Genomic DNA, 16,013 nt, shown 5'->3' with positions numbered 1-16,013 from the left:
TGGCAATTAGGCACTTGAATTCAAGTTCTGATAGTGGCATGGCTCCGAAGTACTTGCCTTCACAAGGTTTTACAGTACTACCATACTATGGTGACCAACAAAAGGATAACAGACATGATGCCCAAAACCACTCTTAAATGAAGTCTGTGAGGGGAGAAGAGTTCCAGACAATGGCCACTGCAAGGCACTATGCATTCTAGAAAATCCTTGCTACTCAAATCTATTATACTCTGATCTTTCAGAGCTCTTCAGACCTGTGCAAAAGAGCAGCATAAAACATGAGTACTAAACAAGTTTTTCTCTGGAACTGGAAATCAATGCATCTTGCTGGTGCTGGTGGACGAGAAGCTCAACATGAGCCAGCAGTGTGCACTTGAAGCACAGAGGGCCAACAAGAGCCTGGGCTGCATGAGAAGAAGTGTGGTCAGCGGGTTGAGGGAAGTGATTCTCCCCCTCTACTGCACCCACCTGGAGTACTGCAACCAGCTCTGGAGCCCCTATTACAAGAGGGATGTGGAGATGCTGGAGTGTGTCCGGAGAAGGGCCATGAGAATGCTCAGCGGGCTGGAGCAGCTCTGCTATGAGGACAGACTGAAGGAGTTGGGGCTGTTGAGTTTGGAGAAGAGGAGGCTGTGAGGTGACCTTCTTGTGGCCATCCAGTATCTGAAGGAGGCCTCCAAAAAAGCTGGGGAGGGACTTTTTAGGCTACAAGGGAGTGAGAGGACTATGGGGAATGGAGTGAAGCTGAAGGTGGGAAGATTCAGACAGGCCGTGAGGAGGAAGTTGTTCAGCATGAGAGTGGTGAGAGCCTGGAATGGGTTGCCCAGAATGGTGGTTGAGGCCCCATCCATGGAGGTGTTTAAGGCCAGGCTGGATGGCACTCTGGCCAGCCTGCTCTAGGGCAGGGTGTCCCTTGCCCATTGCAGGGGTTGGAATTAGATGATCCTTGTGGTCCCTTCCAACCCTGACTGATTCTATGCTGATGAGCTTTGATGTTCTACAGTCCTTCTGAAGCAACTGCACCACATTTTGCACACACTTGGGCAAGCCTAAAACTTGTGTGCAGAGAACAAGTGTAAGGAATATTTTTAGATGTTTAGACCCTTTCTTGTGATAGTCAGACACTTACTGTTAAGGGACAGCTGTACATTGGTGACACTTTGTGCTTTTAATTGCTCTTTTAATTTCTATGTTTTTTTATAACAACTTAATCTTGTGCTTGTTCTCCCTGCAGAATTTGCTGTGATTGTGTGTTTTGGACTGAATCAGTGTCTCTAGCATCTTGCTCTGTAATTGGGCATTGCTCAAAGGTGATATAAATGGTGCTGTATGTTACCTGGCAGCAACTTAGTGTAACTTGCAAGAGAGTACAGTCAGGAAATAAATGATGCAGAAGCGAAGGCAGCTCAGTGAAAGGCATAAGACAAAGTGAGAGTGGGAGGTTCTTTATCTTAATTCTACTTGGTAGTTGCTTTTCTATCTACCCCGTTCTATTGGCCTGTAAATTACAACTACTTATCAACCAGAGCTAAAATGCAATATCATTTCAGTCACTTTGAGTTTGACCCAGGGTGTTTATATCCATGAAAAAAAAAATGAATGATTGCCACTTATTTATTTATTTTTACAGAAATGATAGGCCATTGTGCAGGAGAAATCAGCTTCAGCTGACATTCACAGCTGCTCTTTTATGTGGGAGGCAAGGAAACTGAAAACAGTATGACATGCCTGTCTGCTGGACAGCACTTTGGAATTTGCAGTTAATCTGCTCAAGGGGGAAAGAACATGGGGAGAATGCACCACTTAGCAATAAAATACATCAATACACCCAACATCACCACATCAATAAACAGTGATTAAATTTATAGCTCTAGCTTCAGAGTTGCTCTGCCTGAAAACCCCCAGGGTGGCCTCAAAGTCCTCTACTTCCAATCCAAACTGGCAAAGCCATGGGGCTTCTGTCATCCAAACAAACAAATGCTTTGTATAGCAGCAGATAGAATCATAGGCCAGCAGGGAGGTTATTCTGCCCCTATACTCTTCACTGGTCAGGACACACCTTGAGCCCTGTGTCCAGTTCTGGGCTCCTCAATTCAAGAGAGATGTTGAGATACTGGAACATGTCCAGAGAAGGGCAACAAAGCTGGTGAGGGGCCTGGAGCACAGCCCTGGGAGGAGAGGCTGAGGGAGCTGGGGATGTGAAGCCTGGAGAAGAGGAGTCTCAGGGCAGACCTCATTGCTGTCACAACTACCTGAAGGGAGGCTGTAGTCATGTGGGGGTTCGTCTCTTCTGCCAGGCAAGCAGCAAGAGAACAAGGGGACACAGTCTCAATTTGTGCCAGGGGAGGTCTAGGCTGGATGTTAGGAGGAAGTTGTTGCCAGAGAGAGTGATTGGCATTGGAATGGGCTGCCCAGGGAGGTGGTGGAGTTGCTGTCCCTGGAGGTATTGAAGCAAAGCCTGGCTGAGGCACTTAGTGCCATGGTCTAGTTGATTGTTTAGGGCTGGGTGCTAGGTTGGAGTGGATGATCTTAGATGTCTCTTCCCACCTGGTTGATTCTATGATTCTGGTATGTAGCTGAGCATTCAAAACTTAATTCCTATAATGATCTAATCTGAGATTCCCCAAGTCTGAACTGGTGTGAATATGGCAGTTCAAAAGCATTGGGCTCTAACTGCATTGGCAAGGAAATGTAGCACTCTGTATGGGTTGATAAATTTGCTCTGGAAAAGAAGAGCTCTAGGATGCCATCTTTCTTCTCTATAGTTTAGTCTTTAAGCCTGAGCTAGAATATTTTAGAAGGAATATGCTATTCACCTTATTCATGTCTTTTGTGGTCTCCAGTTCAGGACTGCCTCAGGCATAGAGTCATCAAATTGTTTTGGTTGGAAAGGACCTCAAACACTCTTGAGTCCAATCCTCAGCCTAAGACCTCTTGAAGTACTAGAACAGGCAATCCTAAGAGTCCTTAAATTAAAAAGAAGTTTTGTGCCCATTGTACACACAAAAAAGGCATAATTGGTATATCTTCTTATAAAAGATGAGTGTGTCAGAAATGGATTAATGTCGATTCTACATTGACTTTTATAAAGCACCCACCACTGTGGAAGCTAAAGAAGGAAAGATCTGATCTCTGTCTATATATACACTCATGAATTATTAAAAAAAAAAAAAAAGAAGAAAATTAAATACAAGCCAAAATAGATGCTCTGAGAGGCAGAAGAAAATTTTCTGCTCGAAAGCAAAAACGAGCTGCTTCCCCCCCGCCAAATATTTGTACTGGATTTTCAGCATACAGAGAGATCACAAGCAAGAGATAGAAGCACAAAACAAACAAGAAGAGTGAAGAGTAGACAAGAGAAAGCAAAGCAAATCAGTGCATTAGAGGATTTTCCAAAGCACAAACAATTTTCATGTAAAAAGCAAGTGCTATATTGTATGAGATAAAGGAACGATTAGCATAAACATGTGTCACTGACACTGATAGCAGAAATGGATATTAGAACAAGCTGACCAGATTTTTATGCCTTTTTTTCCCCCCACCCCTGCATTTATTTATCTCCCCCCCCCCCCCCTTAGTGAATCTTTAAGAATTCTAAAAAGGTTTTGTTTGGTGGATGACTTCTCAACTTCCCTTGAGGACGCTGAGCCGGGGTATGAGCTGGTGGCATTCTCCCAGGCAGTTGAAGAGGTGTGTGAGGGAGGTAACTGATGTCACCCTTCCCTCCCTGCCCCAAGCAGGCTTGTAGCCATGCTATTTTAAGTGCACTCCTTAGCATTGATTGCTTGTCTTACAAATCTTGATAGTCATTGTCCAGGCTGTGCATCAGTGGGTCTGCAGATTACCAGGCTTTAAGAAAATGGACTTGAAAAGAGTGTGTTCATCAGAGTACTGTATATATATGACTAGCTACATCCAGCACGCATGACTTTAATACCCTCTTCTGTCCTTTCTGCTTCTTTGCTGGAAATGACTGGGAAGTTGGCAGAATGAGACATATGCCTGTGCTCCAGTGGCTGCAGCTTTCATCTGATGTATTAGCACAAACCCACCCTTCATTGGTAGTTTATGCTAATACACCAGCCTGAGCCAGAACGTTCAAGGTGCAGGCACATGTTTCTTCAGCTTTACCTGCTGTTGGGGCAGTAACTTCTGGCAGAGGGACAGGGCAGACAGCTGGAGAGAGGTAACATCCTAAATCACATCAGCTAGGCTCTCTGGAGCTCATATGTCAAACACCTTTATACACTCAGAATGGGTGTAAATTGACTCCTTTTTGTCTGGGATGATCAGTCATGCTAAGGAGGACAGCTTGGGACAAGGGCATGAAGCTTCATCACAGAGTATGCCTGCTTCTGTGGTGTGTCTGTGTGTGTGTGTGTTATCCCTTACCATTTTTTCTGCTCTTGAGAGAGAATGAAGTATCTAGAGTTGGTAATTTTCTGCACCCCTGCTAACCAGGGAGAGAAGCCTGGGATGTAGAGCCAAACACTGGCCCACAGCAGTCACTGCTGTTTAACTGTTGTCCCATTCCTTGCCACCATTTCAGCATATGTCAACTGGAAATTGACAGTGCAGGGACAGGATATGGGAGATGGCAAAAGAGAACATGTAATGTGCTCCCTAAAGACTTTTCAGCCTGGTGGTTTAGCAAGAGAGCTGCAATAGGAGCTGATTCTGGACAATGGGCATCTCTACCCATTACCTCTCATAGCAAAAAGTTTGGGTTCTGGGAACAGGGAGTCTGAGCTTCAGATATTGCTGGTAGGATCACTTCTCTTGCCTTCAGTTTTCACAATTCCATCCTGATGGCATCTCACACCAACTTGTGCTGTAGTTTCCCAGATAAAATTCATGCTCAACTCTATCTCTGCAATTTCCATATCATGTTTATTCAGAGTAAGTTGTTTTTGCTTCACTCAGCCCTGCGGGGTTAACCTGTCTTATGAAATTCAAATGTCCTCCTCTTGCTTTCTGTCTTGTAACACTTCTTTCTCCTCCTCCTATCTCTTTGTTGGCTTTATGGAACTGCGCTAAGCTTGCAGGAGCTACAAGGAGATTGATGCAGAGACTTGCTGCTCTAGCCAGCCCCAAAGTCAGCTCCAACCCCTTCATATGGGTTGTGTTCTGGTGTATTGTGCAGTGCTTTTGGTCACCAACACTACACAGCTGAACACTCATTACTGCAGAATCTCTTTTTTTCTTTTCCCCTAGTTCTATTCTGAGGAATAATACACTATTGGGCCAAAGATCCAATACAAAAGGCATTAAGAAGATAGGAATTTCTCCATCAGCTCAGCAATTTGCAGAGTCTTACTAAAGGAAGCTTCCTATTTTAGGAATATCTTATCTCTCTCCCTTAATGCCTAATGTGTTGAACTGTTATACAGGGGTTTGCTATTGCAAAATAAGATGATAATGACAATTCCTGCCTGTGTAGCCAATGATTCTTTGTACTACTTAGAGCTTCTTTCAGTCAAGGATCTCAAAGCTCTTTATGACTTAGCTCCTCAAAGGACCTTATTTTCTTAGCTGCCCAAATCCCACTGAATTCACAGATGATGGTGTAAAATATTAAATATTTTTAAATGTCTGGCCTAGGTCTACTAACAAATAAGTTAAAATTTTAATTCTCCTTTTCTCATAAGATCAGGACTGCTTAACACAAAGAATTAGAGTTCCAGATGTCCTTATGCTGATCTGCAAAGAGAAAGATGTTGGATTTGTGTTTGATGGTGTGGGGTTTTTTTGGTTGGTTGGTTTTGTTTGTTTCCATGCTACTTTATAATGCATGTCACAAAAGCATAAAGTGTCCTGCCTGAAACAAGGCTGTAGGTGTCCTCCCACCAGATATCACATCATGGGAGAGGTAGGCCAGCCAAAGAGTGTGACCCAAGGGGAAGAACAGTAGCCCCGTGTGATGGTTTGGGTGTAACCCACACACACACTTTGTAAATCACCCAGACTAGACTCAGCCAGCTCTGGGAATTTGAATGACGCTTATATTTACAGCTTAGCACAATATACAAGCAGATATTTACAGTATATACAGTTATACACAGAAATACAGAAACACAACAGCCCTCCCAGAAACCTGAGTCCCCAGGAGAGGCTCCCAACCATCCTTCCACCTTCTCCCACCCCTCTCAACCTTACCCTAGATGTTGCCTCATGCCCCAAGGAAGAATGGAGGGTTGGCCAGGGGGGGTTAGGAAGCAAATGGATTAATCAGAGAGATGGAGGGTGAGGTTACAGAGAAATGCAGCCCAGAGCCCAGGCAGTGCCTGAATGCCTTATCTATGTTTGGATTCTTGCTCTTATACATCTCAGCAAGCCTGTGAGTGAAGTAGACATCACCATCGCTTCTCTTTCACAGCCTGTGATCTAATTCTTCTCAACAAAACATTCTAGCTAACTTCAAACCAGCACACCCTGAACCCCAGAAGCTGTGCAGATCTTGGCAGAAATATTTCAACTCAGCTAGAAAAGAATTGTTTCTTTTGTTGGGGTTTCTTTCTCAAAAAGTGGGAGAAGAGGTAACATGGTATAGTTGATTGGATAGGTTGGACAGGATGATTCTGGAGGTCTCTTCCAACCTGGTTGATTCTATGACTCTATGACCACACAAGCATTTTAAAAAGCAGTACAAATTATTAGGAAACTGGAGAGACAAGACCAAGTTCCTAGCAGAACCATTGAAGTTCTTTGTCCCTTTTCTCCTGTGGAGAGCCCTTGGCATAAGGGAAAACAGAGCTGAACTTAGCTGTGAGTAGTTTTAGTCCATTGGTAACTGTAAAGAACCAGAAAATTCTAAGCTGAAGCAGAGAGCTTTATTACTTTATTTACAGTCATACACAGCACACAAATCCTCATTTACACAAACTGCATGGTGAAGGCAAGTCTTTCCCTGTGCAGCGTAGAGTTCTGACCTTGCCGGATGCCGAGGTCAGGCAGCTGCTCTAGAAGGTATTTAGCAGCCTGTGAGGTTAAGTTTGACAATTCCACCTCATGCCCTGCTGTTTTAGTGCTCCTGCATGCTGCACTGTCCTGCCTCCACAGATAAACCTCATCTTCCCTGATTGTGAGATTTAAGTTTTTTACCTGAAGAAGACCAAAGGTTAATGTGGTAACAAAGCAGCATGGTTATTATTTGTAGTAGATAACAAACAGTTTTGTACTCTCTGGTGCATAGCTTTAAAACTCTTCAATGAAAGGGAAATGGTGAAACGTGGTATTTTGTTTTTCTTTTTTCTGTAAGAATGCTGTTCAAGCTGCACAGGAGCTCTGTTTGACTGGTTCACCTTAATAGCAATTTTTTTCAGTTTCCAGGGTTGTTTTTTTGTACTCTGGCTTCCTTAAGAAACAAGAGGCAGGCAATAACTTTGTCTGCTTGCATGGTGACCTGTCAGTTCTGATCTTCTCTAGCATCAGCCCCTGTACTCTGCACTGGTTAGATCACACTTTGAGTACTGTGTTCAGTTCTGGGCCCCCCAGTTTAGGAAGGACACTGAGATGCTTGAGCGTGTCCAGAGAAGGGCGACGAGGCTGGTGAGAAGTCTTGAGCACAGCCCTACGAGAGAGGCTGAGGGAGCTGGGATTGTTTAGCCTGGAGAAGAGGAGGCTCAGGGGAGACCTTATTGCTTTCTACAACTACCTGAGGGGAGGTTGTGGCCAGGGGGAGGTTGCTCTCTTCTCTCAGGTGGCCAGCACCAGAATGAGAGGACACAGCCTCAAGCTATGTCAGGGGAAATTTAGGCTTGAGGTGAGGAGAAAGTTCTTCACTGAGAGAGTCATTGGACACTGGAATGGGCTGCCCAGGGAGGTGGTGGAGTCGCCATCCCTGGAGCTGTTCAAGGCAGGATTGGACGTGGCACTTGGTGCCATGGTCTAGCCTTGAGCTCTGTGGTAACGGGTTGGACTTGATGATCTGTGAGGTCATTTCCAACCTTGTTGATACTGTGATACTGTGATAATTTAAAATTTCCTAACAGGATTGGTAATTCAAAGAAATACAAAATTCCTCTGAGTACCAGGAAAACTGGAGGCTGGACTGTGGAGACAAATTTAAATGAGTGCCCTCACTGGGAGAGAAGATGAAGTGAGAGCTGAAGTGTTGCTACCCCAATGCGGGCTGTCAACTGGCTGATAAGGATGTGCATAGCTTAGAGGAAACACAGCATGTGCTGTTTCTTGTCCTAGCTTCAATTGGCTGACCATGAGGATGCTGCATAAAGATACATGCAGGGAGACAGGGCTGTTGCCATTTAGGTCCAAATGATACTGCAGAGACTAAATGGACATAGGTACCATAACACTTTAATCACAGATATGTACATTCTGATCAATTGCACAACTCCTCTGTTCATTTGGAGGGACGACATTGCCCAGAAATAAAATTAGACGAGTCCGTGTAGCAGCTCCAGCTATGCCATACACAATCCTCATGCCAAGTAGTGGAGTCCCTTTGCTTCTCTTCACAAGTGCTGTCAGACTGAGATGGAGATGACCCAAGGCTTGACTGGCCCATTTAAATTCCCTCAGTGCCCAATAACTGTCTGCTGCCACTCTTGGTGCTCTCAATCTGCTCATCTGAACAAGTGGCTCCTGACATATTCTTGCTTAAGTTACTCTTCTGCTCTTAAATTAAGTCATTCCACTATCTCATAAAATTAAATAGAGTTTGCACAGTAAGCTTATCATCAACTGGGCTTCTCAATTCTGGCCTCCTCAATTCAAGAGAGATATTGAGGTGCTGGAACGTGTCCAAAGAAGGGTGACAAAGCTGGTGAGGGGCCTGGAACACAGCCCTGTGAGGAGAGGCTGAGGGAGCTGGGGGTGTGCAGCCTGGAGAAGAGGAGTCTCAGGGCAGACCTCATTGCTGCCTACAACTACCTGAAGGGAGGCTGTAGCCAGGTGGGGGTTGGTGTCTTCTCCCAGACAACCAGCAACAGAACAAGGGGACACAGTCTCAAGCTGTGCTGGATGAAGCATAGGCTGGATGTTAAAAGGAAGTTCATCACAGAGAGAGTGATTTGCCATTGGAGTGGGCTGCCCAGGGAGGTGGTGGAGTCACCATCCCTGGAGGTGTGGAAGCAAAGCCTGGCTTGAGGCACTTAGGCTGGGGGATAGGTTGGACTGGATGAACTTGGAGGTCTCTTCCAACCTGTTTGATTCTATGATTCTAACTAGGTCTGACTTGTACTAACTGCTACAGGAAAGCACAGAAAGGTGTTGGAATTGCTCAAAAGAAGAAGTCAACATGGCACTTGGGGACATGGTTTAGTAGGTATGGTGGTGTTAGGTTGATGGTTGGACTCAATGATCTTAGAGGTCTTTTCCAACTGAAACAATTCTATTATCTTCTTCCATAAATACGTCCATCAGTGAGATAAGAGAATAGCTGAAATAAACCCTTATGACATAAGTCTTATGACTGGCTAGGGCTGGGTGCTAGGTTGGACTGCATGATCTTGGAGGCCTCTTTCAACCTGGTTGATTCTATGATGTAGGACAGAAGCGTGCAGTAAACGAGAACTGTTTTGTGCTGTTGCTCGCAAACAACTTGTTAACTCCAATGTTCTTGAGAGGCAATATGCACTCAAACCACTGATATGTGCCCACAACCTTAAATTCACCTTAGTAGAATTTTCTTTTGTCCTGTGTGCATTGGATATTTATTACTGCTAGAGTGCTGTGGATGCCCAGGGGAATTCAGTAGCATGAGGATATGATTATACTCAATAATAAAAATAATGTGCTGTAATAAATCTGTCATTTAGGGTAGAAAATATTGACTCTTAATAAAATTACCTGTGGTATGGACTAAATTATTTTAGTACTATTAAAAATTCCAATTGTCAGCTTCATGGAGGTGCAATTCCTTTTACTGTGGGTGCAAGAGCTGATGGATGAAACATAGGAACAGGACTGGAGAAAGGCAGATGACTTCAAGGCAACCAGCAATAGAACAAAGGGACACAGTCTTAATTTGTGCCAGGGGGGGTCTAGGCTGGATGTTAGGAGGAAGTTGTTGGCAAAGAGAGTGATTGGCATTGGAATGGGCTGCCCCGGGAGGTGCTGGAGTCAACGTCCCTGGAGGTGTTGAAGCAAAGCCTGAGGCACTTAGTGCCATGGTCTAGTTGATTGGGTGGGGCTGGGTGCTAGGTTGGACTGGATGATCTTGGAGGTCTCTTCCAACCTGGTTGATTCTATGATCCTAAGGCAAAGCCTGAAACTCTCTTAAGCGAATCTCAAGAAAAAGAAGCAGCTATGTAGCAGACACAAAAGTTTATATTCATGACAGAGGAGAATAATAACTCCTTTTTAAGAAATTAGTGTCCAAAACTGGGCACATTCCTTGGCATGGAGCATCCTTGAGCCAGAAGCATTCTTAGAGTGTAGCTGGAGAAGGACCAGTTGATGACCAAAGTAACTCTCTTTAGACATATCCACACAATGAGTTTGGTTTGGATTTGTCAAGAATCTAAAGTGCTACTTTGGGGACAACGATATTGTGGATTCTGCTTTATCCCAGCTGGAGTACATTGGAGTTAAATGAGGCAAAGAAACAGATCATTTTGACATGAATATAACAATTGCACCTGTAGCAAACAATAAACTCTCAGTACTGAAGTGTGACAAAACCTAAATAAGGAGATATTTTATATAGTAGTCACACACACATTGGGAAGGAAATAAAAGAAGTCCCAAACTGAGAAAAAACAGATCAAACTGCTAGGAAATAATGACAAAGCTGTCAGGTACTTCAGAATCGAAACATAAGAGGTTTGTTTGTTTGTGGTTGGTTTGGGGTGTTGTTTTGTTGGTTTAATGCTTGTGGGCTTGAGTTTTCTTTGTTTTGGTTTGTTTGGTATTATTGTTGTTATTACTTAAGGAAAATACTGAGGGAAAAGACACTGCTGGCGAAGAAATATTTAATCAGAGACACTCATACATGAGTGGCCAGCAATTTTCTTTTGCAAGAGCTTTAAAATCCCAGAAATCATAGAATAATAAAATGGTTTACGTTGGAAGGGACCTGAAAGATCATCCAGTTCCAACCTCATGCCATAGGCAGGGACACTTCCCGCTAGAACAGGTTGCTCAGGGCCTCATCCAATCTGGCTTTGGACACCTCCAGGGAGGGAGCATCCACAACCTCTCTGGGCAACTTGTTCCAGTGTCTCACCACCCTCACTGTAAAGAACCCTTTCCTAACATCCTGTTTAAATCCCCCCTCCATCAGTTTAAACCCATTACTCCTCATCCTGTCATTACAAGACTTTGTCAGTAGTCCCTCCCCAGCCTTCCTGTAGACCCCCTTCAGATACTGGAAGGCCACTATAAGGTCTCCTTGAAGCCTTCTCTTCTCAAGGCTGAAGAGCTGCAACTCTTGTAGCCTGTCCTCATAGCAGAGGTGCTCCAGCCCTCTGAGCATCTTCTTGGCCTCCTCTGGACTCACTCCATCAGTTCAATGTCCTTCTTGTGTTGGGGGCTCCAGAACTGCACACAGTACTCCAGGTGGGGTCTGACGAGAGCAGAATAAAGGGGCAGAATCCTCTCCCTTGCCCTGCTGGCCACACTGTTGCTGTCTGGGCTACACTCACACTGCAGGCTCATGTTGAGCTTTTCATCGACCCAGGACCTTTTCCTCAGGGCTGCTCTCAGCCATTCACCACCCAGCCTGGATCTGTGCTTGGGATTGTGCCGACCCAGGTGCAGGACCTTACATTTGACCTTGTTGAATGTCATGAGGTTGGCCTGGGCCCACCTCTCCAGGTCCCTCTGGATGGCATCCCTGCCCTCTAGCAGGTCGAATGTGCCACACAGCTTGGTGTCACCTGCGAACTTGCTGAGAGTGCACTCGATTCCTCTGTCCATGTCACTGGCAAAGGTGTTAAATGGCACTTTCTAAACAGCTTTCCTAACCTGAGCTCTGGTTGCACAAACAATTTCTTTGTATTCACCCCAGGTTCCCTGTCCTTGCTGCCACTCTCTGTAGGCTTTCTTCTTGCATCTGAGTGTGCCCAGGAGCTCTCTATTCATCCATGCAGGCCTCCTGCCTTTGTCTTTTTTTGGGATGCATTGCTCCTGGGCCTGGAGGAGGTGATCCTTGAACACTGACCAGCTTTCCTGGACACCCTTTCCTTCAAGAGTATTTCTTCCCATGGTACTCTGCCAAGGAGGTTCCTGGAGAGGTTGAAGTCTGCTCTTCTGAAGTCCAGAGCAGCCAGTTTGCTATGCACCTTTCTTGATGCCTTGAGGATCTTAAACTCCAACATTTTATGGTTGCTGCAGCCACGGCTACCCTTCAGCTTCTCTTCACCCACCAGCCCCTCCTTGTTGGTGAGTACTAGGTCCAGCATAGCACTTTTTCCTGTGGGTTCCTCTACTACTTGGAGGAGAAAGTTATCATCAGTGCATTCCAGGAACCTCTTAGATTGCTGGTGCTCTGCTATGTTGTCATTCCAACAGATATCAGGGTAGTTCAAGTCCCCTGTAAGGACCAGGGCCTGTGAGTGTGAAGCTTCTGCTATTTGTTTTTAAAGGGCCTCACCTGCTTTCCCTTCCTGATCAGGAGGTCTGTAGCAGACTCCTACTATGATGTCACCTTCCCTTGCCTTCCCTTTACCCATAAGCTCTCTGTTTTTGCATTACACATCCCCAGGTAGAGCTCTATGGACTCCAGTTTGTCATTGATGTAGAACGCAACACCCTCTCCCCTTCTCCCTTCTGAAGAGTCTATAACCATCTATCCCAAAGGCCCATTCATGAGTTCCATCCCACCATGTCTCAGTTACATCATAACCCTGTAGACCTGCATAGATTTGCAATTCTTCTTGTTGGCTCCCCGTGCTCCTTACATTAGTGTAGATGCATTTCAGTTGTGCCTCTATTGGAGATGACCTGCTGACTGATTTTCCCTTACCCTAATGTTTGGGAACTCTTTTCTCAGTCTGTACTCCAATCCTAGGGTCAGATCCCACCTATGTATGCTCAGGCATCTTTGTATCTATCAACCTATCTCTACCCCTCATGTCGTCACTACCACCTGATGTTTTCCTGTTGCTGGCTACTACCTGAAGGGGATCTGGCTCATCTCTGCAAGAATTTGACTGCATTATTTTGTCCCCAGCATGCTTTTGGGGAGCAGGTTGAGAGCCCTTACTAGCCCCCTATTGCTCCCACACTGATGTGTCCTCCCACACCTTGCCATATGGAAGTCTGATGACTTTATCTCCCTCCCCTTTCACATCCCATTTAAAGCCCTGTCAACTAGTCCTGCAATCTTCTCCACAAAGACCCACTTCCCCCTTTGGGAGCGGTGTCTTCTGTTTGGTGTTGTGCTAGAATGTTTTGGTGAGAAGAATTAGATCACAGGCTGTGAAAGAGAAACAATGGTGATGTCTACTTCACTCACAGGCTTGCTGAGATGTATAAGAGCAAGAATCCAAACATAGATAGGGCATTCAGGCACTGCCTGGGCTCTGGGCTGCATTTCTCTCTAATCTCATCCTCCATCTCACTGACTAATCCACTTGCTTCCTAACCCCAACTGGCCAACCCTCCATTCTTTCTTGGGCACAAGGCAACATCTGGGGTAAGGTAGAGGAGTGGGAGAAGGTGGAAGGGCAGTTGGGAGCCCCTCCTGGGGACTCAGGTTTCTGGGAGGGCTGTTGTGTATCTGTTTTACCTTGTCTATTTCTGTCTATAACTGCATATACTGTAAATACCTGCTTGTATATTGTGCTAAGCTGTAAATATAAGCTTCATTCAAATTCCCAGAGCTGGCTGAGTCTAGTCTGGGTGATTTTCAAAGTGTGGGGGGGCAGGGAACACCCAAACCACAGGGTCAACAACCCTGGTGCTGTACAGATCATGCCATTGTCAAAGAACCCAAATTTCTGGTGGTGACACCAATCATGGAGCCATGTATTAAAAGACTGTATGCAGCTGCTTAATGCAATATTCTAAATTGTGGACTTCTGAGCTGGTGATCAGTTAGATGTAAGAAAGTTTGGGGAGTGCCAGCTTCTGTGCTGGGTTGAAAGTAGGGGTTGAAATGTTTTTTGGTCAGACAAGCCACGTCCACATAACTCAAGAGTCCACTTTTCATGAGCATGTGAGCTTGTGGAGGTATTGCCATGTCTAAAGGAATATCCCAGCCTACTTAATGTTGCCCATCCCAAACTAGAGCTTAGATCTGGAAGCATTTCTGCTGTCCGGACATTCATTTCAGTTCATTATAGAGGGGAAGGCAACCTCATAATTTCAAACCATTTTTTTGGAGGTGGTAGCTTCAATCTGCCCTCACAAGTGATAAATGATTCTCGTTGCCTTGGTAGTTCTTCACTTCCTATCGCTGGGGAGTCAAGCCTGTGGTATTGGTTCTGACATATCTCTAATAAAGATGCTAAAACTTTCTGCAAACCAATTATGGAGTTGATATAAAAGAATGCAAAGCTGTCCCCTAGTATGAGCTGGAGAAGGGGCATAGAGAGAATGGGAAAGTATTGAAAACACAGTCTCGTAAACCCAAAGGCTAACAATATAAAGACAACTTAAAATACAAGGTAGATTAAAAAAGAAAAACCCAAACAAACCACATTTGGCTGAAGGGAGGGCGTGTAAAGGAATTGTATAGAAAATGAACAAGCAGGGAGATGGAATTGAACAGATAACCACCAGTGCATACCTCAAACCAGAGAGGGGAGGAAAAGAAAGCCAAATCAAATCATATTTGCTTGGGGCAGGAAAGAAACAAGAAAAGGCCTTATCAAAACATCCAGAGAGAGCGAAGCATCTGAGAGTTTCCAAATGAGAGAGTGAAGCGGGGAGAGGGCAGGAGAGTGGTGGAGATTTTCAAACACTCTCTTTGCTCCAGATCACATAATTAATCCTCCTGCAGGGCTGTTTCTCAATATCGTTGACATATGCACACAGTTCCAACCCCTTCCTTCCCCATAACCAGTGGAGGACATCTTGTGGATTAGAACCTTTGGAGAGAGTGCTCCATTCAAGTGACAGGGATTTGGTTTTGGGATTTGTTTCGCTGAGTATTTGTGTTTGAGAACAGCAGTAACAGGGGGAGGTGCCAGAAGGATGGAGCTGATATCTGCAAGTAGCCCTTGTATCTGTTGTCTCTAGTTTATGCCCTTCCTCTGGGATCTCAACAGACCTTACAGCATAAGCAGGTCTTCTGCGCAGATTCCCTTATTTCCTCTCTCAGCAGGAGATGGAGTGGGGGACAAGCATGACATATCTTGATTAAGAACATAGAGGAAATTCCCCTTTGAAGCTTTTTCCTCTGTCCTTGTTCCCTCCATAGGTAATTTTTTTCTTTCCACAGAGAAGCAGCAAGTGAGCTTTTAACTCTCCTTGCTGAAAAATGGGCTTGAGACTATCCCTCTAACTTTCAGTGCCTGACCTCAGTGAAACAATTCAGGTGAGCCTGGTGGCATTACCTTGGTGAGTCAGAGCCTTAGATGATAAAAGCAAGTGCAGGAGATCTGTTATGCTTAGATTTCAGTGAGGCAGCTGAGATAATGCTGCATAATAGAAAGAAACGAGATGAATTCCTAGCTGATAAAACATGCCATCAGAGGGATTAGGTCTGGCTTGACAGATGAGAAATAGAATGAAATGAACGGGTTAAAGTAGAATATGGAATGCCTTTACAAGCAGATCAGAGAGGGGAAAGTAGCAGTAGGGAGAAAGTGCAGGCTATTAGTAAATGAGGATGGGAAAGAAATTAACGATGGCTTAAAAATGGCTGAGATTGTCATGCACCCCAAAGCATGTGGAACAAGATGAAGAGGGAAAAAAAAAGAACAATTTGAAAATGGAAAGGAGAAGTTGTAAAATAGGTATTAAAGAACATATATGGGAGGCTTGCAACAAGAGGTATTTTAGGGTCTTCTGGACAAGACACTCTATCAGTACGCTTTAGTCCTTGAGGACCCATCCATTCCTGCTCAGATCCAGCTGGGATCATCAAGCAGTCTCTGTTGAGC

At 44.8% G+C, this 16,013-nt stretch overlaps 1 long non-coding RNA gene across 2 annotated transcripts in view; it reads left to right on the top strand.

Moving 5' to 3' along the window:
• The window catches only part of LOC135175661 (uncharacterized), a 50,711-nt gene that overhangs the window by 32,752 nt on the left and 1,946 nt on the right, over positions 1 to 16,013 (top strand). For both annotated transcript variants that reach the window (XR_010302429.1, XR_010302428.1), the window contains exon 2: positions 15,350 to 15,445. This is a non-coding gene — a long non-coding RNA (uncharacterized LOC135175661). The remainder of the gene's footprint in view (positions 1 to 15,349; positions 15,446 to 16,013) is intronic.

This window comes from Pogoniulus pusillus, chromosome 5 (genome assembly GCF_015220805.1).
Source record: "Pogoniulus pusillus isolate bPogPus1 chromosome 5, bPogPus1.pri, whole genome shotgun sequence".
Taxonomy (NCBI): Eukaryota; Metazoa; Chordata; class Aves; order Piciformes; family Lybiidae; genus Pogoniulus; species Pogoniulus pusillus.
Note: the sequence above shows the minus strand (reverse complement) of the source record. Positions and strands in the feature narration are given on the sequence as shown.